The 26,720-nt window shown below is 42.2% G+C and overlaps 1 long non-coding RNA gene across 2 annotated transcripts in view; it reads right to left on the reverse strand.

The window, feature by feature from the left end:
• LOC122321464 (uncharacterized) overlaps positions 1-26,100 on the reverse strand; it is a 411,747-nt gene extending 385,647 nt beyond the window's left edge. For both annotated transcript variants that reach the window (XR_011443970.1, XR_011443969.1), the window contains exon 1: positions 25,784-26,100. This is a non-coding gene — a long non-coding RNA (uncharacterized lncRNA). The remainder of the gene's footprint in view (positions 1-25,783) is intronic.
• Between the last annotated feature and the right edge of the window lie 620 nt (positions 26,101-26,720).

Here is a 26,720-nt window from a genome sequence, read left to right on the forward strand (position 1 = left end):
GGTACGAGAACCAAACAGCTCGTGGAGCAAACCGAAATATGCTCGTATCAGCTGTACCAAGACAGCACTCAACTCCGATTTGACCGCCAAATCTTCCTCAAGTTTTATACCAGAGCTACAGACATGCAGTCGTAAACAACGACTCAAATCCACCGAGTTCTCCCGACCTTTTTACCATCGACGAAATCACAGCTCTTACGACTGAGCTCATAAATAAATTGAGTGCCTGTACCTCAAAAAGTTCAATATAATAACTCAACTTGCTATCCAATATGTGTATTCCAATAAGTAAATCACTCACTCATATTAATATCATGGCATGGAACGCTCGTGCCGTCAGTAGTAAACGTCTTGAGTTAGTTAACTTCCTCACTAAAAACCAAATCCATGTTTGTCTTGTTAGCGAAACATGGCTAACGGATAAAATTAAACTGTCTATACCAAATTATAAAGTTTATCGAAATGATCGTGGTACTACAAAAGGTGGAGGTGTTGCAATTATAGTAGAGAACAGTATTCAGCATGAACAAATCAAAAGTATAAAGACCCATCTTATAGAAAACATTGTGCCAGAGCTAACTCGTTTGGAAATTGCTTCATGAGCTTTTGTCAACAGGAAAATTTTCGCTTTTATACTCCAAAGATCCAACCTATATACCAGCTAACTTTAGTAGCAAGCCTTCAACTCTTGACATTTTCCCTATAAATTCACCGATAAATTTCTCCGAGCCAATTGTGCATACTGATCTCTCATCGAACCATTTACCAGTACTTTGTAAGTTTACTAAAGGAGTTCATTGCAAAAATGTTACACACTTGCAATACTCCAAAGCAAACTGGAAAAAATTTAAGCATATCCTCAATGTTGCAACCTTAGCCAATCTCGAAGCTCTTTCGGATTTTGAAGCGGAGCAAGAAGTAATAGATGTAATGGTTAATTTTCTTCAAGCTGACATACATAATGCAATAAATCAGTGTGTACCCGAAGCGCCTGTTAGGCCCACAGTTTTGAAATTCCACAGTGGATAAAAAATATAAATATGACAGTGTCTCAGTTTATAATACCTCAACAAATTCGATAGACTTTCTTGCTCTAATCATGAATAAATGTCTTCAAATTGGTAATTTCCCCAAAAATTGAAAAATTGCAAGAATTATTTCAATTCCTAAGCCAGGGAAGCCCCCGGATTGTCCAAACAATTACCGTCCGATAAGTTTGATATGTGGTTTTTCAAAAATTTTTGAAAGATTAATTAAGGGGTAATATACAGTTTTGATATATGAAAAAATAGATTTTTTTTTTTTTTATTGCATATTCTTTAAGTATATTTTATTGGGAATACTCTCACAAAAATTCATAACGATCGGAGCATTAAAACCGAAGCTGTAGCTATTTATAGCGCACTATCTGCATATAAAACTTGAACAAACTTGAAACTTTAAACGCGATTATCTCAGAATCTTTTTTTTGGGAAATTACCTTTGCGGTGGACATGATTATTAAAAAACTACTAAGGAAGTCCATGAATTCTGTGACGCCGGCTTTGACGCTATGGAGCTTGCGTTTATGTCGTGTCCAAGGGCGAGTTATCAGGAGCCGAGTTGTTGACTCGACTTATATCGGCATTATCACAGTTGAAGGTCTACGTTGGAATGTATTTTTGCTGGTGCGATTCTGCTGTGGCTTTGTCTTAGATTCGAGAAGAACCCTCTCGGTTTAATATTTTCGTCGCCAATCGAGTTTCGACCATTCAGAAGCTAACCATGGAAATGGAGTGGTGGTATATTCACACCTTATTGAACCCGGCAGATATCCTGTCGCGTGGTGCTCTTTTTAATGAATGGATTCAGAATAAGCTGTGATCTCACGGTCCTCCATTTCTCCTTGAAGCCCAAGAGAAGTGGGCAACCGCGGTCCCATCGCCCCTGGAGTTATGGAAAGGGTCCTGTTCATTCAGTCTTCGTAGGTGGATATAACAGCGGTTTCTAAGTACGCTAATTCGTTTCCAGCACTGCAGAGAGTATTCGCTTTCGTATACAAGTTTTCTTAACGAATTGAACACAAAGGTGTCACGGCAAGCGATATCAAGTCTGGAACACATCTTTTATTGCAACTTGCGCAGCGTGTGAATTTTTGAGAGAACATGAAGGTTCTTTAAAATGGAAAGGAGTTAGCGGTACCCAGAGCACTTGCATCATCCTCTCCCTTCTTGGGAGAAATTCGTCCTTGGATTTTATCCAACTATAGTTTCCAGAAGCCATCTCGTTACGATGGCTATAATTGTTGATTTCCATGAGCGGAATTTACATAAGGGACCTCGAGAGCGCTGATGGCATTCATTAGGTCCCAATATTGGCCAATTGGGGGGAGAACAACGGTGACGAAGGCACTACACAAATGCATCCGATGCTTCCGGACTAAGCCTCGGTTGCTGGAACACATTATGGCTGATCTCCCGGAGCAAAGAGTTGCCAGGACTTTGAAGTCACCGATGTGAATTTTTATGGGCCTTTTTATTATAAGCCGAAAGTGCGTAATAAGGATCCAATAAAATTTTACGTCAGCGTGCTTGGAGTTTGTAAGGGATCTGTATTCAACTTCTTTTCTGCAGGCCTTGAAGCGGTTTATATGGACTCGCCAAAGTCTTCAACATAATTATTTTGACAACGCAACCAAATTTGTTGGAGCCGAAAACGAGCTGAAGGATCTGCTCTGATTACACAGCCACACAAAAAAAATTTTTTTTTCGGGTCTGGAGGTCAGACCATGTTTACTATATGTTTTCGGGGTCGCTGAATCCGAGGTCAAAAAAACCCCAGCATTTTTATTTTTTATTTTTTTTTTTCGACATTTTTACACATTTTTATTTTCCGAGTTCCCGGCTCAGATCATGCTTACCATATGTTTTTGGGGTCGGTCGGAAAATAAAAATTTTATCAAGTTTTTGAGGTTGTGTCGTAATCCTGACATTCTGGAGTTTTTTAGACCTCGGATTCGGATTCAGTGACCCTGAAAACATATAATAAATATGGTCTGACTCACGGACTCGAATATAATTTTGTATCAGGTTTTTTGAGGTTATGTCAAAACCCTGACGTGCTGGGGTTTTTTGGACCTCGGATTCAGATTCAGCGACCCCGAAAATATATAGTAAACATAGTCTGACCTCCAGACCCGAAAAAATATTTTTTTTTGTGTGGCTGTGTTATTTTTAAGCGATGAGCATCAACTCATCGCTGCTGGATTTTTGCTCTATGGAGTCAATCGAATGGCATTTTATTCCTCTTCAATCTCCGCATTTCGGTAGACAGTTGGAAGCGGCTGTTAAAACCAACAAGCACCATTTTTACCGGGCTGTTGGATCTTCATATCTTGAATTCGAGCAGATGCGAACGCTGCTGTGCCATATTGGGGCTGTCATAATATCACGACCTTTATTGTCTCTTTCAGAGAATCCTGCAGACCTCGATGCAGCACATTTTTTTACTGGTTGTCTGTCAGTCAGCTTTATCGGCCCTGATGTCACAAAGCTGAAGTCCAACCGATTGGACAGCTGGCAGCGCGTGTCTTTCCTGCAGCAGTCTTTCTGGTCCCGATGGGAGGAGGAGTACCTAAACCTTCAGTCTTGCCTTGGCCCTGAACGTTGTGGTACTAGTCAAGGACGATACCCTACCTCCGATGAAATGACAGATTGCGAGAATAATGGAGTTAGTCCCCGGTCAAGATGGAGTCTTTCGAGTTGCGGTGATTAATACTTCATCTGGAGTTACCAAGCGCTCATTGTCTAAGCTGTTCCTGTTGTCCTTCAAGGATAAAGTTTGAGTAGAAGCCCGACCTGGGGTGAGAATTTCGGGTCACGCAGCCAACAACCGTTAGGTTTAAATATTTAATTAATAATGTTCGCATTATTAATTGTTCGGTAGCAAGCCGACTCCTTTTCGGCCGCTCGGCTTCAACTAATTCGGCATCTCAAGCTAGCGAGCATCCGCTCAGCCTATAATCTAAGCTTAGCGCACTCTCATTCGTTTTCTTATTGCGCTCGCACCCTATATTGGTTTTTCTTTGTATAATCCCAATACTATATGCAGCCAAATAAAGATTTTTATAACGTTTAAAACTAAATACATTTTGACTTTTTATTTACCGGAATTGAAAAATTACCAAACTCCTTTAATTGGTTCAATGTTCAATGAACTCGTGGAAGAAGCAAAAATTGGCAAGGAATTGCCTGTATTGCAAAACCGGTAACAGGTATGAGTGCAATTTACGGAGCGGCTTTATAACTGTATAACATCGGGTAATACCTTTTTTGATTGGTCAATTAAGAAAAAAAAACACTACAAATTAGGACTAAAATTATTCATAACACTAAATTCGCTTCAATTACTCTCACTTTCGGGAGAAAAGTCGTTCTCAGGATTCTACTGCACGCGCGCAGCTGAATAGAAACGTAATGGTTCGAACGGATTCGGAATGCACAAGCGCATTCGACTCGGCAGAGAACTCTGAGAAGCGAAAACAATAGAAGTGGCGAAGCTGCGAGCTGCTCTTTGCGAGGACCCACAGGAGCATCAAGGAAACAGGAAAGGAACACTGGAAAGCACTGACAGCGATAAAGGAAATAGGGCAGCGAGAACGGGAAAAGATCACATGAGCAACGGATAAACACATCACAGCGCCAAGAAACACGATTTATCGTGTCACGCGGGAAATTCGGAAAGAAAAAATTCGGCATATGGCAGAGGATTGATTTTTATACTTTAGGATGGATCCCCAAAGTCAACTGAATGGCTCCCAAAGGCAATCGCAATGAAACATGGACTCAAGTGCTAAATTTTAGGAGGATGAACTGTAAAAGCAACGAGAACAACAGCAATATAGGATTCGAGTATCAGCGAGGGATCTGTATCCTAGGAGTATAATGGAAGGCCCAACGGCTCCCAATTTGTCAAGAAATTTTCCCATTCCTTCCGGCAAATATAACTTTTGCCACACTTGTCGTCGTGCCATCTCTCTTTGCAAAGTCCCATCACTCTTTCTTTCTAAAACATTGGACTTCCCAGAAATCCCTGAGTTCTTAGGTCCCTTTTATGAGGATTATTTTCTTCGGCTATGAAAAGCAATGCGGAATCAGATGGGCAGTAGTTAATGTTACAATTTCAGTTCCCGACATTGTGACTGCGCTCATTCGACTCTACCCATGTCGTCCAAGTCCGTTTCAAAAATAGACTATAGTACGCTAACAATTTCATGACTGAAACTATTCGACCCGCTCGTGTCTTTATATCTGTACGGAACTTAGTGAATACAGAAAGCACAACATTTCACTAAACGGATAATGGCTAATAGAACAAAAAGGAAATAGTAATCTGATCGTGAAGCAGTAGAGCAACTTTTTTTACCAACAACACCTTTTCCAAAATGCTGAAGAGCTAGATGAAATATCTGGCTCGAAGGAGCCACATACCAAATCTATTTTTACAACCGTAGTTGCGCTGCAATGCTTTAAAACTTATACATATAGCAATTTAATGAAATGCAGCGCATACAAACTTCCATTCGAATAACATTACGCAAAGAATCAGGAGCGAATATCGTTGTTAATTCGCGGGATAAATAACTTGCTGACTGACTTTTGCAATATGATGATGGCTTCCACATTCTGAAAGGCTTATGGACTGCACCAGCTTATTGGGAGGCTGAGAAATAAAAAGTTATAGCAATGATTTAAAAATTTGGGCTGCCAACGTTTTTCGTAGCTCTTTCCGCTGCTGAAAGTAAGTGTAATTAACTTTTGGTTATCCTTTCTTTTTTGTTGGATAATAGGGTTATAAGCGAGAAAGAAGCGGCAGCTCTTGTCAGCTCTGAAAAGGCTCGATCCGATCCAGTGACGTGCTCTGGTTGTGACAATTAATGAAATGGTTCAAAACCGAAATTTTTGAGAATTCAATCTTTCTCATTTTTATTGGAGAATCGAATTCAGCACAGAGGATCTCTGGCATGTACTGGTTCGCTGGTGGTGCTAACTTCATTGTTTCATGTGTTTTCAATGTCGTTGGAAAGAAGTTTGGCTTCTTCATTTCGCCAAGGATAGATGAGAATTAAATTCTCTTAAAAATAATCGGAAGGTAGAGAGTTAATGCTAAAGTGAACCCACCTTAAAATCAGGGGATGCCTTCGTTTCTTAGCGCAACCAGACACATCCATCAGTGGGTAGCTTTGTTTACCAACTTCATCTTTGTCATCTATCTCCACATCATTTCCATCCATGGACAAGAATACTACGCTAATTAATATCCACAGAGTTGTTCGAGTGCTAATCTAGCTCGTTTGTCTGGATGGCAAGCGTTTTTGAAATTAGTACCTTCAATTGCCACCGACATATGCAGATTCAAAATATATGCCAACATTTCTGTAGCGCTAATAACTCCCTAGATGTAATTTTCTTTTAATAGAAATATTTCCCATGGCTTGTTTCTGCCATGGGTTCACGGAGCAACTGTGATACGACTCTGTTAATTTGTATATGTAGTGTGCATCATAACAGGCGTATGCCTAATTTTTTTAAACTAAGCTGTATGATCTTCAATATTGACTTAGTTTTCTTCCATTGGATGCAAATGAAGCACTTCGGGTATAGGACAATATGGCATATTAAATCGGCAGAATTCCTGTCAGCGTAAATCTCTTAGGCAAGAAGCAATATGCTTTTGGCGTTGATACTGTATTACTTCTTGTAGTTCAAGATCATCTCCATTTTTGGTTATAAACCTATCAATAAAGCTTCTTACTTGCTTAGTGCTTAGGTGAGGGGCCGTTGTGCCGTTCAGCTGAGCTTAAGAGCGCATCCGCGCTAAGTTAAGTTTTTTAGTCTCATGTAAGCAGCGAATAAAGCTGAATGCGAATAACCTCATGCGGCAGCAACGCCCCCCTACAACATTTTGGTCCTTCGAGCCGGATGTCAATTGTGGCGGAACAAAAAAGAGCTCATCAGTCATCGCTTTCCACCGCACGCCGAGTGTCTTGACTGTGCTCTCTGCATTGATGTCGAGGAAATCAGCGCGAAGGAGGTGGTCGCTCGGAATGTCGGCCAGGATCGCCTTGCTATTCGACGTCCATTTCCTAAGTGGGAACCCTGACGACTCTAGGGCCCCCTTCAGCTCCCGAATCGCAGCTTCGGCTTCGGTTTGGGAGTCTGCCCCGCGAGAACGTCATCAACGTACATCAAATGCCGGATAATTTGGCTTGCCTGCGGATGCTTCGACTCTTCGTCGTCACCAAATTACACACGTTGATAAGGTCCGTGCCCAGTAGGACGGCTCCTGACCCGGAAGCGAAACACACCTGCACATCCGACTGATCCTCTGAGCCGTTTGTGCTTCTGTCGAGCCCTTGCTGGTGTAGGCGGACTTGGAGCGGTGGCGAATGGATTGCCGCGGTGCAGGAGAGTGTGGTGTCGGCTGTGGCATGTGAAGCAGGTACGGGCGCTCGTGCAGTCTCGCTGCTGGTGCCCTCGGTAAAACAGTTTAAGCATATCTGCTTCCTCTTCCGTCGATATTTCACCTAGGAGTCTCCGCCTGGGGACTGAGAAGCGTGGGCAGTCCAGGACCACATGTTCCGCCGTCTCGTCCACCCCGCATTCAGGGCACCTTGGGTCGTCATCGTGTCCAAATTTGTAAAGGTAACTCCTGAAGCATCCGTGGCCGCTGATAACCTGCGTGAGCCAGAAGTTCACTTTCCCGTGACTTCTATGAAGCCATTTCTTAAGGTCGGGGACTAGTTGGTGGGTCTAGCGCCCCTTGACTGACTCGTCTCATCATTGTTGCCACTTCTGTATGCTCGTAGCTCTCGAGCTCTCTTTTTGCCAGCGGCGTGTCGCTGCCGGAGCTTGCCTGGTTAGCGCTTCTAGGGCCTGGTGTAGCTCTTGCCGCTCCGCCGCGAGCAGGTCGATTGGTACCATGCCTGCGATGACGAGAGCTGCGTCCTCCAATATCGTGCGGAAGCCCGAGCACACCCTTAAGGCGCAAAGCCTGTATGTGCTCAGTATGTGGTCAGTCCTTTTGTCAGACCACATGTCCGCCTATATTGATTGTGGCCGTCTCCACCCGCTTCCTGCTTGAAATCTGGACAGCCTCCGTCTTGTGGTGGGCAAGGCTTAGCCCTGCCTGTTCGAGCCAGCCGATGACCCTCACAATAGCAGCATTGCAGTGCTCCTTAACTTCCTGGATGGTCTTGGCGACGACCACTACCGCGATGTCATCCGCGAATCCGACAAGGTTTGTCCGTTCCGGGAGCTCTAGTCTGAGGACCCCGTCGTACATCACGTTCCAAAGGGCTGGGCCTAAGACTGAGCCTTGAGAGACGCCGCAGGTGGCCACGTGTTCTCTGATGCCTGAGGTCGTCTCGTACCTAAAAGTACGGTCGCTGAGGACCCTTATGACCGTACGACCTACCTTTTGGCCTCCACTATGCCAGTCGGCTCACGGAGGTTGCCCAGCGCCTCCACTATGGCATCCCAACTGGCAGTATTTAAGGCGTTTTTGATGTCCAGGGTGGTGATCAGGCAGTACTCCTTGCTTCCGCCCGCCCATCTGGTCCCCTCGATTGCCTTGGCTGCTATCCTCCTGACCAGGGAAATTGCGTCGACCGTGGAGCGATGTTCCCTGAACCCGTATTGTAATGGGGAGAGATCTCCCGCGCGGATTACTGCCTCCTGGAGCCTCCGTCATATGCAGCGCTCTAGAGCTTTGCCGGCGTGGTCGATGAGGCAAATCGGCCTTAAGGACGACAGGGTCTCCGGCGGCTTGCCTGGCTTTGGGAGCAAGACCAGGCTTTGTATTTTCCACCTTTTAGGGAATACACCCTCACTTAAACATGCGTTGAAGACGCTGGCAAACCGGTCAATGCTCGCAGTCATCGCCAGTTTAATCGCGCTGTCTGGGATTCCATCTGGACCGGGAGCTTTTCCGACTTGTATAGCTTTAACGATTTCGACTATTTTATAGGGGCCTATTTCCTGAACCGGAGTAGAGCCTGCAGATTCACTTGCTTCACTCGGCAAAGGGTGTATCTGCGTCGGGAAAAGGGGCTCTAAAATGGCTCTCATTGTGGCGGCTTCTTTTGGAGCGATCGGCTTTGCCTGCTTCGCTTTCTTGACTACGGTCCGGTAGGCCGATCTCCACGGATCTTGCTCTGCGGCATCGCACATCTCAAGGAAGCGCCTCGTTTTCGTCTCCCTTATCAAGATCTTCAGGATCCTCCTCTTTGCCGCAAAGTCCTCTCTTTTTTGCTCAAAGTTCGGCTTTCCTCTGGCTCTTTGATGCAGCCTTCTGGAACGGAGACACTCTCTGCGCGCATGGGCTATCTCCGGGGACCACCAGGGCACCGGTTCATGGTGCCTTGAATGCCCACGGCTACACCTAATGCTGACTCGGCAGGCCTGAAGAACCGCAGACATGGTGTTTTGGACGTCGCGCTCAGCGTCGCCCGAAGGATCTGGAATCCTCAGTTCCTGCGCGAATTATTGCGGTTGCAACGTAGCCGGATTGAACCTAGGTAGTTTAGCTGTTGTGGATGCTTGCGCTCTGTCCTTGATATCACAGACTATATATTTGTGGTCGCTCGCAGTATAGTCACCGCTGAGGGACCACCTTGTCCTCCGAAACAGGCCGCTGCTGCAGAAGGTAAGGTCCACGATTGATCCATACCCCGCCTTGCCGAACGTGTTTTGGGAGCCGGTGTTCACCAGGGCTACGTCAAGAGTCGCAAAGGTCTCCTGGAGGGTGCGACCCCTGGCGTTGGTACGCGATGAGCCCCATTCCTCCGTCCAGGCGTTGAAATCGCCTGCGATTACCACCTAGAATCTGTGCCCCTTTTCTAGGGTGTGGGTGAACTGTTGCAGTGTAAGGCGCGAGGGGAGGTAGCAGCTGTAAAGCCAGAACGCGCCCACTTTGGCCCGAATGAACCCTTCTCCGGTTTGTAAGCTTTCGGGTTCTCTGCCTGGCGCCCAGGTAGCTGCTGACTTGAAGGAGTCCAGGATGTAATTTTGCGTCTCGCCTTTCTTTCTTTCGCCTGTCACGCTCTGCCTTGGTTGCAGCTGCACAGAGAAAACACTCAGCCGCGTTTCTGCAGGAAGCCACTTTGTGGCCTGGCTTTCCGCATCTGAAACACCAGTCGCTTCTATCTGTACGCTCTTTGCAGAAAGCGGCGATGTGCCAGAAACTAAGGCATCTGAAGCAGCGGCGCTGAGCCGTGCGCTCCCTGACCCTGCACATGGTCCATCCGATCCTGATCCTGCCTTTGGACAGGATCTTCGATGCCAGGCTCGACTCCACTCCCAAAAAGGCGACCTGGGTGCCAAAGTAGCCTGGGCGGAGGGACTTCACCCTGATGGCCTCCTCATGACCGTTCGTAAAAGCTTTGATAGCTGCCACTATCTCGTCCTTCGTGGTTAGGTCATCCAGGTCGCGGATCTCCATGGTGGTCTCACCTGTGACCGCTTGAACGCTCGCTGCCTCGCCCAGCACCTGGGAAAGCGTCTGCCGCATCTTGAGGGCGTTTGCATCCTTCGCTGCCAGTTCCAGCAGGAGATCGCCTTTTGCCGTGCGCCGTATCTTTTTAACGTTTTGGCTGACGTCGTTAAGTTTGCCATCTTGCCGTCGGGTGACCAGTTTGAGGACATCGCCGTATGTGGATCCTGCGTTCCCCGTTATTATGAGCACGTCGGGGCGGCTCTTCTTGGGCTGGCTTAGCTTGGCATCCTTTTTACCATTATGATTTGCCCTATTAGATAGTGGCATCTCCCATGGGCGCTTCGTTCTAGCAACTTGACTGTACAAGGTTCGCTCCGGTGTGGTCTGGGTCGCTTCCTCGACCCTTGAACTGCTGCAGCCCGGTGCTTCCCCGCTACATCCGCACCTAGACCTTCATTCCTGACTCGGTGCAGTGAGGGTCTGATCCCTCAGCAGCTCCTGCAACTCCTTTACCCTCGCGAAAGAGTTCTTCATGGCCTGGTTTATGTTTCTGACCTTTTGGTCGTTCACCTTAGCCAAAAGGTCCTCCAGGATCGCACCCATCTCATCAATGGGGGTTTGTGGCATTTTTGACTTTTTCCCCGGTTGGGAATTTCCTGGCGGAGACTGCTCGCCCCGATGCCTCTTCGGGGTATGATCGCTTGCCGTCTTCTTGGGGGGAGTTTTCTTTATTTTGTTCCCCCGCCCGAACGCCTGGAGCTCCTCTAGGGTCTCACTTGTCGCTGATGCTGGGTCACAGGCCAAGTGTGCCGCCGGTGGAGCAGTTTTTTTTGGAAGTAAGGTAGGGCCTCCAGAATCCTTGCCCTGACCACGGGGGTTCCCGGTTCCATTCCATTTTATTTTAAGTCGCATTTTATACCTGCTGCCAGGTTTTTTGCAGTTTATACCTCCTGCCAGGTATCATAGCTGTCAGCCAATGTGGCGCAGACGCAGACCACGCCGCCGTCCATTGCGGGTCAGACGCAGCGTGGGTTTATTTGGATGGGGGAGAAGGACGAAGAAGAGGAGGGACATCCATCGAAGCTACGATGGGGGTTATACCACCCCTGCTCGGTCGCCAGTGCCCCATTTCACGTGTGTACCGCCACGGCGGTGGGGTTGGCATTTAGTCTGCTCTTTAACACCGTTGTCACCACCCTCGCCTTGCGTCCTGCGCTGATGATGCGTGCGCCGCGCCTTGGCGTATGCTCCTCCTAGCTCTAGGGGAGAAAAGAGCTAGTATAGGCCCCCACTGCCGTCGTCGGCTTACGCTAGCTGGCGCCCTCTACCGGGGGGGGGAGGTCCGTGGCGGACATTCCTTGCCCAGCACTGGAGATCAGCTGCTATAGAGATCCACAACCTCTACTTGGTTGGTTGTGGCACGCAAATAGCACAGAGTGTTTGCCGCGGGTTTTCCCGCAGAAAAATAAAAGAAAAGAAAAAGAGGAAGCCACAGGAAAGAGAGTAGCGGAGAAAACCAAGAGAGGCACTGCTTACCCCTTGCGCCCCTGTCCTAGGAGTCAGGATCGGAGCAGATGCCACCAGCGTTCTAGGAACTTTCCACCTTCAGCAGGTGAGCATGGTTTGCGCCTCGCAATAGCCACCTGACGTCTTGTTTACACTTTAAGCTTGCAGCACGACCGGGTAAACTAAATTTACAAGAAGCTCCACCGCGGTGCGTCCGCATTGTACGACCACCAACACTCCTCCCCAAAAGAATTACCATACTCGGTGCTCGATTAGATTCGTGTTCCACACCTAGAGGTCGAACACCACGGGTTCTGTGACGCTTCACAGAAGGCGTACGGCGCAGCAATTTATGTTCGTGTCGAGGTTGGGTCTACGGTAATGGTGACATTGCTGACTGCAAAGACTCGAGTGGCCCCAGTTAAAACGGTGTCGCTCCCTCGGCTAGAGCTGTGCGGTGCCTTGTTTTTGTCTGAGATGGCCACCGCCGTTCTGCCAAAGATGCCAGAGTTGCGTCTACCCTATACTGTTGGACGGACTCGACTATTGTCCTCGCGTGGCTGCAGAAGCCAGCGTGCAGGTGGAAAACGTTCGTGAACAACCGGGTGACCAAAATCACCGACGAGCAGAAATGGGCACATGTCCACTCCGAGCAGAACCCTGCGGATCTCGCTAGCCGGGGCGTAGCTCTCCAAGATCTTGCGGGTAACCAGTTGTGGTGGCACGGTCCTGACTGGCTGCAAAGGCCTCGCAACGATTGGCCCACTCAAGGCAATGATGCCCCCGTGACTAACCTCGAGAAGCGAGTCGTCAAGGTCAATGTCGCGAAGGCGTCCCCCAAAGATCTTCTTGAACGTTTTTCTACGCTCGACAAGGCATTACGAGTCCTTGCCTATGTTTATCGCTTCATCCAGCGCGCGTGGAAGATTTGATCCCCGTTCGAAGAGCACCTGACATATAATGAGGTTACGTAGGCTAAATGTTTCCGTCACTCAGCGCAGACACTTCGTCTCTGAGATATGCTGCTTAAGGATGTAGTCTCATGTGTGAGGTTGAAAAAATCAATTTTTTTTTTTTTTTATATTTTGATAGTATTGTTTATTATGAATGTACTGTTAAAGTTTCAAATAAAAATATCAAATAATGACAGAGATACAGCCCATAATCGAGAGCGCGCCTACACCGAAAAGTATGAGTTTCTCGGTAGCGTCTAAACTTTAAACGCGTTTTTCTCGAAACGACATTTTTGTGTGCGGCGCAGGTGATTCACAAAATTCTATGGTACCGATCTAGCTGAAATTTGGATATGTTGTTCTAAAAAGTAACACCTCTGTCCCGTACTAGAATCATTTATTTTTAATGATTAGTTTATTTTTTATCATTAATTTAAGATAAATTTTTTTAATTTTTTAAAATTTTTTTTTTTGTGTGTTCGCCATTTTGTTGTTTATTGATGAAAATATTTCATTCTAGTACGGGACAGAGCCATTAGCTTACAAAACAATAATCTATTCTAATTTTTTGTTTCGGACTCTAGCAGTCGAAATCACCTGCGCCAGGGACCTATCTTTTTTTTTTTATATGCATACTTTGGCATGCTATAAAGTGTATTAAACTACACAAGATTAAATTAAACAAAATATTTTCAAATAGTTTATGATGCTTATAAAAACATATTTGAAAATTGAAACGATCGCATTATTTTTTATTACAAAAAAATTTTTTTGAAATAACCTCTAAAAGGTAGGCCGGCACATGAGACTACATCCTTAAGCGAAAAGCGTCCAGTATCAGCATCCAGTCCGATTCAAAATCTGAACCCCTTCGTGGATTCCCAAGGCCTTATGAGAGCCTAGGGGCGGGTCACGTACTCTGAACTTCTCCAATATGACGAACGGCACCACCCTATAATCCTTCCGTACGACTGCCATCTGTCTCGACTCCTTGTTCAATTTACGCAGCGCATTCGCTGCACGGTGGCAATCAGCTGATGATCCGTCTGATCCGGGCCAAATTCTGGATTCCAAGGGTGAGGAATTTGGTCAAGTCCGTCGTCTATTCTTGAAAGGTATGTGTCATCCACAAGAAGAAGTTGCAGACGCAAATCATGGGAGAGTTACCTAAGGAACGGACGTCCTTCTCGCGCCCATTCACGTACACCGGTGTGGATTATGCCGGTCCTTTCGAGATAAAAAATTATACGGGGAGGGCCTGTCTCTTCACAAAGGGCTATGTGTTGGTTTTTGTGTGCATTTCCACTAAGGCCACCCATTTAGAACCTACGTCGGACCTTACGACCGAGAAATTTCTGGCGGCTTTCGCACGGTTCGTCCCGGAGAGGATGCCCCGTCAAGTGCAGTCCGACAACGGGAGGACCTTTGTGGGGGTAGCTGTCCTACTATCCCGCGATTTTCTCCTGAGCCTAAAGGGGGCTGTGACCGGTGCCTATAGTCACCAGCAGCTTCTCTGGCATTTCATTCCTCCGGGAGCTCCCCACATGTGGGGCCTGTGGGAGGCAGGCGTCAAGAGCTTCAAGATCTTGTTCTACAAGTCCATCGCCACGAAAAAATACACCTTTGAGGAGCTGGCTACTCTTCTGGCGAGGATCGAGGCGTGCCTGAATTCGCGGCCACTCGCGCCAAAATCCGAAGACTTTGCTGATCTGTTGGCTCTTACAACCGACAACTTTCTTGTGGGAGGCCCACTTCTTCTCTCGGTGGGAGGCCCACGGTTGAACCCAAGATAAAAGAGGATACCACTTCCAAAAGACAATAAAAACAAGAAAGAAAATTTAACTTCGGGTAGAGCCGAAGTTGATATACCCTTGCAGTTAAAACCGAATATTTATCGCAAAAATCGGATATAGGTGGCCAATCATTATGAGAATATCATAATATATCCAATTTGTTATAATATAATATCTTTAAAAAAAGTCCCAATCTTCTTTCTTCAAAAACACAAAAGTTGCTAATTTTACTAAACACCAATACCATTTCGTTCTGAAATTTGGTAGGTCGGATCAACTGAATAGAATCAGTATGAAGTTTCCACTTTCTATTCTAAAAATCACGAAAGTTGCGTGGGTCGTATTATTTCGTCATTATAGCATTCGTACTTAATCCGAACTTTTTAGCTCTATGAACAACGGAGTAATAGCATTTCTGATCAATCAGTTATATGGCAGCTATAGTATATAGCCGGCCGAATCTGGCCGTTCTGACTTTTATACTGCGTGCATAGGAAAGAAGGGCGTGAGGGCAAAGTTTCAAGTAAGCTTTAAAACTGAGAGACTAGTTTGCGTAGAAACAGACAGACAGACGGACATGTTCATATCAACTCAGGAGGGGATCCTGATGTAGAATATTTATACTTTATAGGGTCGGTCACTGCGTTGCACACTTCTAACCAAAATTATAATATCCTCTGCAAGGGTATAAAAATTTAAATATGAAAATATTTTTTACGAATATACTGCCACCAAGAGGACGGTAAAGGAAAAAGCAGACTGATTTCTACCATCCAACTTATGATCACTTCTCTCTCTTCCTTTTAGGCGCACGGTCGTGTTTTTTTTTTGTGCGCACTGCGTTAATGATAAATATTGGTAAATCGGTGTTTACTTACTTGTGAATCTATTGAGAATCTAAAGTTTTGAGAATCTTAACCTAAACCATATCGCTTCGCAAGTGCTGTGGTATATTTGGAGGAGAATTAATAACACAGTGCGACAAAAAAAGAAAAATTGAAGGAACTTTTGAAGAGACCCTGTTTGAAAACCCTGTTTGAAATTTTTCCAACACCCTCAAAATCTTGATTTATTTAGAAAAAACGGGTTTTCGGGACTTTTTTGCTCCTAAAAATTCCTAAGCGCGTAGTTTTAAACCGATTTTAAAATTTTTTACGTTTTTTAATAGTTAAATGTTGTAGCTTTTGAAAAAAAATAGATCTTCAATTTATTTCAACAAGAAAGATAAAATTTTTAAAAAAAAAACTGACATTTTTGAATTTTGTCGTGTTTTTCAGACTTTGACGCCATTTTTTCGGTAAAATTTCCAAGAAATGATAAAATTTTTGATACATTTAATTATTGTCTCGTTAATGTTGAATAAAACGAGACCAATTTCATTATGAAATTATGAAAATTGTTGAAGTTATAACGCTTTTCCCAAAACAAGTCAGTACAATCTTGCTAGCGTTCCGGAGTAATAGTGTGCCCTTCCATTTCGCTTATTCCTTTCTTTTACACACATTTACTCCGGAGCGCTAGTCAAATTGCACTGACTTGTTTTCATCATTTCATTTCACTGAAAAATCACGCACTGTGCCAGGTTCACTGCCTCAGTTTCGGATGCCATTTCCCGTAGTTCTGGTATACATACATTGTTCTGATAATTGTCGTGCTGTGCAAGGCGAAATGCGGTCGTTCCTGAGACAGACGAAAAATGGATTTAAAGAGCAGATCACTGGTTTTCGTAAAATCAATGACCAGCTCTGTGCGCTTGACTCTCAGTTAAGTGGCCTTCAGATGCTAAATGAGACCCCTAAGCGTAAGAAATCCGCTGTTTCTGATCCGCCTCAGTCTGCTTAGCCGACATTAATGCAGCCGCTTATATCTCTGGCCACCCCAAGGGCTAGAACTGAGTACAATTCGTCCGAATTTCTCAAGAAAAATGAGCAATTGTCTGAGCAAATGTCCTCTGTGGTATCCCTTCAAGTGATACCACAGGTCCTAGTAAATGAAACCCCCGTCAGGGTCACCCAAAAGGATATTCCAAAGTCCGGACCACCGGTACCGACTGATGCTGCAGTTCTCGTACCTGCGACACCAAAACCCTTACAGGTGATTCCTCCATCGAAACATATATTTGTTTCTCGGCTTGACCCTGATACTTCAGAGATTGATATCTCGGCTTATATCAAAGCAAAAACAAAAGCCGATGTAAAGGTGGAGGACATAACTAAATTTAAATATAATTATACACGGCGCACGTCTTCTTTCAAGATTCGTGTGCCCGCGCTGATGTTCAAGACGATTTGTTCACCTTGCTTTTGGCCATAGAACAACTTCGTCCAAGAACATCAGCCTAGTACTGCAAAGTTAAAAAATTTAAAACCAGTGGGAGTGAAACTTCCCCATATCGGAACCACCGACCAACCTTCCACCTCTTTTTTCTCCACTAACCAAAAAAACTAGTATCGTCACTTACACTTACCTATCAGAATACTAGGGGGCTACGTAGAAAACTCCCCAAGCTACATTCTGATAGTTCTTTCTTTGCATCCCATATTATAGCCTTTACAGAAACTTGGTTAAAGCAGGAGATCTTTAGCTTCGAAGTTTTTCCAAGTAAATACACCACTTTTAGACAGGATCGACCTCAGCGAAGGGGAGGTCCTCATTTCGGTAGACTCTACTCTGAAGACTCTACTTGCTTCTGAAGAGGTGAAATTTCAAGAGTTTGGTGACATAGAATTTATTTGCGTTAAAATTACTATGTCCGTGAAATCTTTATACATTACATGTTCATAGCTATATACCGCCTATGTCTGAACTGCCCACATATTGGCAGCATTTGTCCGCTATTCGATACGTCTTTAATCTTATGACGGATCATGACCAACTCGTAGCGGTGGGCGACTTTAATATCCCAGAATTAAAGTGGTCCAACGTCGATAACTCACCATCTTTGTCACTTCCCTGCAGAACTGGAGGTGTCGATTGGCCATGGGTAAGTGCTTACCTCGCCGACCACTAAATGGGTACTTACTAAAGTGACCCTATGGTAAACGACGGTCGAAACACCTAGTCGACTCGAGTTTGCGATTGACCCTAGGTAAGTGCTTACCTCGCCGATCACTACATGGGTACTTACTAAAGTGACCCTATAGTAAACGACGGTCGAACCACCTATTCGACTCGAGTTTGCGATTAGCCCTGGGTAAGTGCTTACCTCATCGATCTTTACATGGGTACTTACTAGATTAACCCTATAGTAATCGAACGTCGAACCACCCAGTTAATAAATATATGCGCATTAAAGCATAAGTACAAAATTACTTTTGTTGGCTTTTGTTTTTGTTCGCTTTTGTTTTTGTTATTTGGAAGGAGCATACACAAGATTAAAGACAAAAATTCGATTATGCTTTACATCGCTGTTTGTTTACGCGTCTTCGGTGCAATGCTTACAAAAACAATTGTGCAGAAAGAACAGTTTGTTTTGTTTTGTTCTACTTTTTCGCTTAAACGCAGCAGTGTTTGCTGGCTGACCAAATTTTTGCAAGCATTTGAGTTAAGAAGTGCAAAGCGGATCAATCGAATATTAGGTGAGTGACTTAAAAAATAATATGTGTTTGTAATATAAAATATGTTTGTAATTTGTTTCTATGTGTACTAATGTGTAAATATTAAATAAACAATAAAAATACGGCAGTTACAATAATGTATAGTGAACGATATAGAAGAAGGCTTAAGCAGCAGCAAAAAGAAAAATATAAAGGAAAATTAACTTCCACAGTGGAGAACGAAAATGTGCCCAAAGAAGAAGTGGAAATTATGAGAGAAAATTTACAATATGTAAATAATGACAGTGAAGCTAATTTTTTTTGGGGAAATAATTTATGAACACAATATTGACAATGAACTAAAGACGAAAAGAAACGACGGTAACAATAACTTAAATGACGATCTTAAAAAATGGTTTCTAAAACATAGGCCAACGCGTGACTGTGCAATTGATTTAGTTCTAATACTAAAAAAAAATAGTTTAGATGTCGGACCATTTTACAAATACAGTGTAGGCGCACTGAAAAAGCTGAAATAATGCAAATGAGTAGTGGCCGTTATTTGCACATTGGCATTAAAACTCAGATTGCTAAGCTTTTGAATTTAATTAACTTTACTGACGACATAACTATTGACATAAACATTGATGGAATTCCTCTATTCAAAAGTTCAAATTCTCAACTATGGCCAATTTTAATAAAATATTACAAATTCTCCTATTTTCCCTGTTGGAATATTTTTGGGAAAATCTAAGCCCAATAATCTGGACGAATTTTTAAGCCATTTTACTTGTGAGCTAAAAGATCTTCTTCAAAATGGAATTGACACTGACGAAAGAAATATAAAATTAAAATTAAGGGCTATTGTTTGTGATGCACCAGCTAGGGCTTACATCAGTGGGACTCCCGGACATACATCTTCGCATGGATGTTCAAAATGCATACAAGTCGGAAAAAAAATAAATAATGTTTTAACATACACAACAAAGAGTGAAGACTTAATAACTGACGAGGACTTCAAAAGTAGGAAATATTCCGATCATCACTTAAAACAATATTTGACAAAAATGACACCCCTTGAATTTACATTCACGGTTTCAAGGGGTGTCATTTTTCAATGGTCAATGGTTTCCCAAATTCCACTAGACTGCATGCATTTATTTGACTTAGGAGTCATGCGTAAATTTCTTGTTCGATTGATAACAAATAAGACTTATAATAAATTGATGAACGACAAGAACTGTAAAATTTCTCAAAAATTAATTGACATACGCAAAAAGATGCCTAAAGAATTCGCAAGAAAGCCAAGACCCTTAAGTGAACTATACAACTGGAAAGCAACGGAATTTAGACAATTTTTACTTTATACGGGAATATTTGTACTCAAAAATGAATTATCTGACGACCAATATTATGTGTTTTTGTTATTGCATTGTGCATATATGATGCTTTGCTGCCCATATCAGCGAACAATTAATTTGGAAACCTCTCAGCGAATGTTGAACCCATTTGTTTCAAATTTTCCAATTATATTTGGAGAAAATAGTGTTTCATATAACATACATAGCTTACTACATTTTAAAGAAACAGTGGAACAGGTTCGTGATCCAGTTAAAGGCTCTGCTTATGCTTTTGAAAATTATTTGCAACATTTAAAAATTTTTTTTTAAAAGCCAACAAACACTTTAGAGCAAATTCACCGAAGAATTGACGAAGAACCGAATTTACCTATCCAAGAGAAATTAGAGACCGAAAAAAGAAAAAATGTAATAATATTTAAAGGCAGCACACTAATGCAAAAGGAACCAAACAATTATTGTTACATCGAAGGGGACATTCCTATTAGAATAGAATCAATTATGGAAGATAAATTTAGAGGTAGACGATTCACGAATGTACGGAATTTTTATACAGAGCCTATAAGATCCTCTGACTTGGGTATTTAGGTAGTAGATGCGGAGCCCTTATCTTCTGAAGAAATTTTTGAATTAAACCAGTTGATTTGTAAAGCAGTCGCAATACCATATTTAAAGGATATGATTATAATGCCGTTACTTCACCATATTGATAATTGAGGATATTGTCGTACTTTTATCTGTTTAACCCTAAATTATGTCAAATATATTATATAAAAGCCCCAAGAATCAAAAAACGAGACGATGTCGGACAGCCCAGCCAGAAAAATTCAGCGATTGGAGTTCGTGAACACTGGTAAGTTTAAAAAAATATTTAAGACAGGTGTAGCAAATTATTTATTAAAACTGTTGTTTTTCAGATAAGAAATCGTGCAAATGTGGAGAGATTATTGAACGCTTTGAGAAGATTATTTCGGATCTCACCGAACAAGTTTTTTCCTCTCGAAATGAGTGTCTAAGTAATTTTTTAAATTCGGCCAATTTGAATTTGTTTTTTATTTGCAGTCGAAACAAAAGAGGCTCTCGAAAAAATTGTGGACGAAGTAAGGACCTTAAAAGGTATGAGTATGTTTGATTGATTATTGAACGCCTTGAGTAGATTATTTCGGATCTCACCGAACAAGTTTTTTCCTTTCGAGGTGAGTGTCTAAGTTATTTTTTAAATTCGGCCAATTTGAATTTGTTTTTTATTTGCAGTCGAAACAACAGATGCTCTCGAAAAAATGGTGGACGAAGTAAGGACCTTAAAAGGTATGAGTATGTTTGATTGATTATTGAACGCCTTGAGAAGATTATTTCGGATCTCACCGAACAAGTTTTTTCCTTTCGAGGTGAGTGTCTAAGTTATTTTTTAAATTCGGCCAATTTGAATTTGTTTTTTATTTGCAGTCGAAACAACAGAGGCTCTCGAAAAAATGGTGGACGAAGTAAGGACCTTAAACGGTATGAGTATGTTTGATTGATTACTGATTTTTTTATTTTGATATTCATTTTTATATTATATTATATTTATATATTTATTTTCAGCTGAACAAAAAATCATGGAAAAAAAAATAGAGATCCTTGTAGAAGCTTCTTCGGAGCAAACAGCCTCCATTAAAGGGATGACCAAGGACCATGGACAGAGGCAGAAGTTGGCATGCCAATTTCCCATTCAGACCGTGGAAGCTCTGATTGAGGTTAATTCGAAAATAAACATCGCTAACCGTGAGCTCTATGTATGTACATATAAGCACATAAACAATTTTCTTTTAGTTAAATATCTATTTCTTTCACAGATCGATGCAATTAAAAATTTAATATTAAATGGCAGAATATTAAAAAACTTTAAAAATATTTTAGCCAATGAAATGGTCTTGGCGTATAATGTGGATGGGGTTCAGGAGAAAGCTGCCCTAAAAAAAGAAGACAATTTCTTTGGCGTTATGATCGGTGAGTATTTTAAAAGATAATTATTTAATAATCATTATTCACTTCAATCTATTAAAACTTGTTTAATCCTTTTAGCTTCTAGATTCAATAACTGCAGTCGGCGGTATTGGCCCAGCTGAAGATCAATTAAGAAAGGCCCTGCAGCTTCAAAAAAAAAGATTTTTCAAAAACTCAAGCAGCTTAAAAGTAATAAAAGAATATACCCCGTTATAATTAAAATTAAAATTAAAAATTTAATCTAAATAAAAACTGTAAATGCAACTGTACATGTTTTTTAATTTAAAATGGCAGGCCCCTCCATGGGGTCCAATGTAAGTACTTACTTCACCGACCTCTCCATGGGGTCCGATGTAAGCACTTCTTTTACCGACCCTTTAATGGGGTCCGATGTAACCACTTCTTTTACCGACCCTTCAATGGGGTCCGATGTAAGCACTTCTTTTACCTTCAATGGGGTCCAATGTAAGCACTTATTTTACCGGCCGTTCCATGGGGTCTCATGTAAGCACTTACTTTACCGGTCGTTCCATGGGGTCTAATGTAAGTAGTTTCTTTAATGACCCTAATATGTTGCACTATTTCACTAGTTCGTGGGTAAGCGAGACGGTGGCGATTGACCCTATTTGCGGACATTTCATACAAAAACGGAAATTAAGAAACGCATGCTGGTAAGTGCTTACCAACAACGAACTGGTGCTCAGAACTGCAGGGTTATAACTCACTATGTTTTAACTATGTTTTGTATCTGATCCTGATGGTACCGCTCTCCCCAGAGCTTTTCCCCTTTCAACCCCAGAGGATCCATATCACCATATAACACGCTGGAGGTCTCAATCGAAACCACTCCTGGTAGCGATCAGATGTCTCCAAGCGTGGGAAATAAGATTCGCTGTTTCCGTAAAGCTGATTTTCACAAACTTAATAGCCTTATTGATACATATGACCGGTCCGATATTCTGGCGTGCACTGACGTTAAGTGACGTTAAGATCACTTTAGAAAAATTTATTGTACTTTAAATAAATTTTTTGACTCATGTGTGCCTTGGAAATATCCGTCCGCTTCAATAAAACCTTCTTAAAACCGCTGCCGGATTCAATTTACTCAGGATCCAAAGCAGTTGTATAATTTTGTAAACACTAAGCGTAAACACGTATCTTTTTCACCTCTGCTTACGTTTGAAAATTCCTCTGCGACTTCGGATCAGGCCATTGCCGATCTACTCGCAGAATTTTTTCAAACAACTTATTCTCCTCCTAAATTGACTGATCAGCCGTACGCATATAACATTCAAGCAGCAAATCTTATTTTCTGTCCGTCTTTTTCTGAGAACAACTTAATATGTGGTCTTTTAAGGGTAAAACCCATTTATTCGCCAGGCCCCGACGGAGTACCAGGCTGTGTGCTAAAATACTGCGCCAGGGCTCTGTGCAAACCTCTTCTAAGACTTTTCAACTTATCTTTGAAAACCTCGATTTTTCCCCTTAAGTGGAAGGAATCATTTATAATTCCCCTACATAAAAACGGGAAAAAGTCCGAGGCTGCCAACTACAGAGGCATCTCTAAGTTGTCGGCAATTCCAAAGTTATTTGAAAAATTAATTACCCCTCATTTGCAACACCTTTGCTTTTCGATCATCACTCCTTGTCAGCATGGCTTTATTAAGCGTCGCTCCACCACCACAAACTTATTGGAGTTGACATCCTTTGTCATAGATGGCTTTTGTAAGGGGTATCAAACCGATGTAATTTACACAGACTTCAGCAAAGCATTTGATTCAGTTAATCACTCACTCTTGTTGAGTAAACTGAATATGCTGGGTTTTCCTAAAGACCTCTTAACGTGGATCTCCAGCTACCTAGATGGAAGGACACAAAGAGTTTTATTTAAAAACATACAGTCCCGTCTGGTCCGTGCTTCATATGGCGTCCCTCAACGAAGTCATCTTGGCCACGCTTTTTATAAACAACTTGCCCCCTGTTTTAACGAACTCTCTAGTTCTTATGTATGCAGATGATGTAAAGCTTTGTCTTCAGTGTGACCTTGATAACTTTCAAAAATGGTGTTTAGCTAATGATTTAATACTCAATGGATCAAACTCTTAGACTCTTACTTATAAACTTACCTAGCTTAACAAATCGTAGGACAATGCTCGGTGTAGTCTTTCTGCATAACCTTGTTAACGGGAATGTAGATAGCCAGCATTTACTAACACGCTTAAAATGTAACATTCCTAACAGAAGGACTCGAAACTTTAGTCCTCTGTTCCTTAGCCATTGAAGTTCGACATATGCACTGCATGACCCTTTTAGGGTATTATGTTCGAACTACAATGATCTTTACTCTATAACAACTCTTTCCTGTCCCTCAAATTTAAAATATAGAATTTTAAACTTTCTTACTAACTCCTCCTAGCTTAACAAATTAAAAATCGTTTCTCGAGCGCCCGTAGGTCGTCTGGGCCTCTAAGCTTTATGATGAATACAGGAATGCTTGCTGATGCTCTTATTGATGCACAAGCCATTTCCAAATTCTGAAAGACCGCTAAAAAAAAAAAAAAAAAAAAAATTTAACGAAAAATCAAATAACAAACGTTTTTCGCTCAGTGAATGTTTTTTGCTGCTACGCATACACTCAAATTTTTACCCCCCATTGATCTACAGATACGTTTTTGATTCGTTTTTGATTTGAAACCTTTGTTTCTGGAAGGCTTCCAGGGAAGGGAGTATCAAACAGCATTTGGTGGGGCTTGGTTCACTTTTTTTTATCTTTTCTTTGAGCATACTCTTTGACGTTTCGAAAAACTTCAGGCTTTGAGCTTTAGAGATAGAGATATATCAATGAAAATATGATCGGAGAATAAGTTTTCATCCGGCACTCTCCAAAGAGACCTAAGCCAGTAAATATTTAAAAATTAGTGTCAAATATATTGAATCATTATTATCTATTTAATAATAAAAGTGGAGTTATTTCCCTTATTTTAATGGAACATGTTTGATTTAAATATGAAGTTAAGAAGAGACTCAACGCGGCAATTTGTGCTTATGCTTACCCACTGAGTATGGTAAGAATTTAAGTCGCAATCTGGCGCTTCTCACTGTTTTCCACTAGTTTTGTCACTGGCTCGTCTGGGGTTTCCAGCCTTTCGTAGGCCATGTTCCTTCGGAACCTGCTAGTGGCAGCTTAACGTTCTTGATCCCTACTCCACAGACCTTTCCTCCTACCAACCAGAGTTCCTGAACCAAGGCATTGTCAGTTTAATCCTAAGTGCCAAGAAGCAGCCGGAACTGCCTTACAATGGTGAACGTTTATTTTCAGAATCCATAGGAACATCTGCTAAATTACCCTCCAGCATTGTTACTTCCGCCTCGGGGTCGTCGGAAATGTCGTCGTCATCTGTTTGACTTGCTGCCATGCAGCGCAACAAGGCATCTAAGGGCTCGATCTCGGAGGCCAGTTTCTCTGCGATCTTAGCTGCTTTTGCATCGGAGTAAGATCTGTACACTTTAAAGCTTCTCGTAAGCTCCACCAACAGCTTATCGGCAACAGCCCAAACATAATATTTCTGACGATTTCCTGGAACCACACACCGCGGGGACAGGTTCCTTGGCCAGGTTTACGAAACATTTCGTGGCTATGGCGGCCTCCACCTACTGCCACTTATCCATTGAAATCTTCCCGTCCATAAAAATCGGACGACTATATCCTATAGCTGTCATATAACTGAACGATCAGAAATGACGCAACTTTCGTGTTTTTTAGAATAGAAAGTTGAAACTTCGTACAGATTCTATTTTTAGTCAGTTGATCCAACCTACAAAATTTCATAACATCGACCGACTAAATCTTATAGCTGCCATATAACTGAATGATCGGAAATGGTATTGGTATTTAGTAAAAATAGCAACTTTAGTATTTTTGAATATAGATAGATTGGGACGTTTTTTTTAAGATTTTGTATTGTAAGAAAATGGTTATTTTATGATGTTCTCATAATGATTGGCCAACTATTTCCGCGATATATATATATTTTTGCGATATATGTCCGATTTTAACTGGGTATAAGGGTATATCGGCTTCAGGGTATATCGGCTTCGGCTCCGGCTGAAGTAAGCTTTCGTTTTTTTTTTATTGGATTTTATTTAAAAAAAATAAAAGTTTTTAAAATTGTACTTACTTGCTCTGCTGCTTTTCAATTTTTTCACGGCGAGTGTTGATCTTATCTATAAGTGTATTCCAGCTAAAGTCGAGTATTTTACCTTCGGATTTTGTTAAGGATTCTTGAATTCTTGGCTCTTTTGAATAGTGTAGCAATAAAATAATGGACGAAGACAAAACAGGTAAAAAAACTGATATAAAAAAAATGGCCTTATTATATTTCTGTTTCTGAAAATTTTTCCAAACTAACATCCAAAATGTGGAGAGACGGTGACAAGTCATTTTTAATAATAAAACTATTTTAGTAAACTATGTTAATGTGACAGCTGACGCACAGTATGTTCTTATATTAATGTTCTTATATGATGTTCTTAAATTATTTTTTTTTGTAACATTTGAAAGTTTTATTTACAATCTGTCCTCAGTTAGGGACAATATTTAAATTTTTTAAGTGAACCTTGACAATAGGAGTTTGATAAATACAAGCTATGAATCTAAAATCTTAATTAAGTAAAGAAAGTGGATGCTTCCTCTTGAGTCTTCTGATGGTGGTGCTGCTGTCCAGCAAATTAGTGGCACATGTGTTGGGATGTCGTGTTAGTCTGTCCTTGTATTTAACGGCGAATCTCTAATTTCAGCGCTGACTGTAGGGATGCCAAGTTGAGCATGAATAGTCAAATTGTCATGGTAAGGATGAGCCCCAGACAGCGTCCTGAGAGCTCTGTTCTGTGCCAGCTGAATGACTTTCATATTGCTTGGTCTCGCTGTACCCCACAGTTGGATACCATACGGCCAAACTGGCATCACTATTGACTTAGACATTAGTAGTTTTACCCATCATCTTTTATGATGTTCTTATATTTAATACAAAAAATAAGAGACATTCTTTAAATTCCGGAACAAATTTAGTTGGATACTTTGGTGCTTGGGCAAAACAACAATAACAAACCTTCGGC

This window comes from Drosophila bipectinata, chromosome XL (assembly GCF_030179905.1).
Source record: "Drosophila bipectinata strain 14024-0381.07 chromosome XL, DbipHiC1v2, whole genome shotgun sequence".
Lineage (NCBI taxonomy): Eukaryota > Metazoa > Arthropoda > Insecta > Diptera > Drosophilidae > Drosophila > Drosophila bipectinata.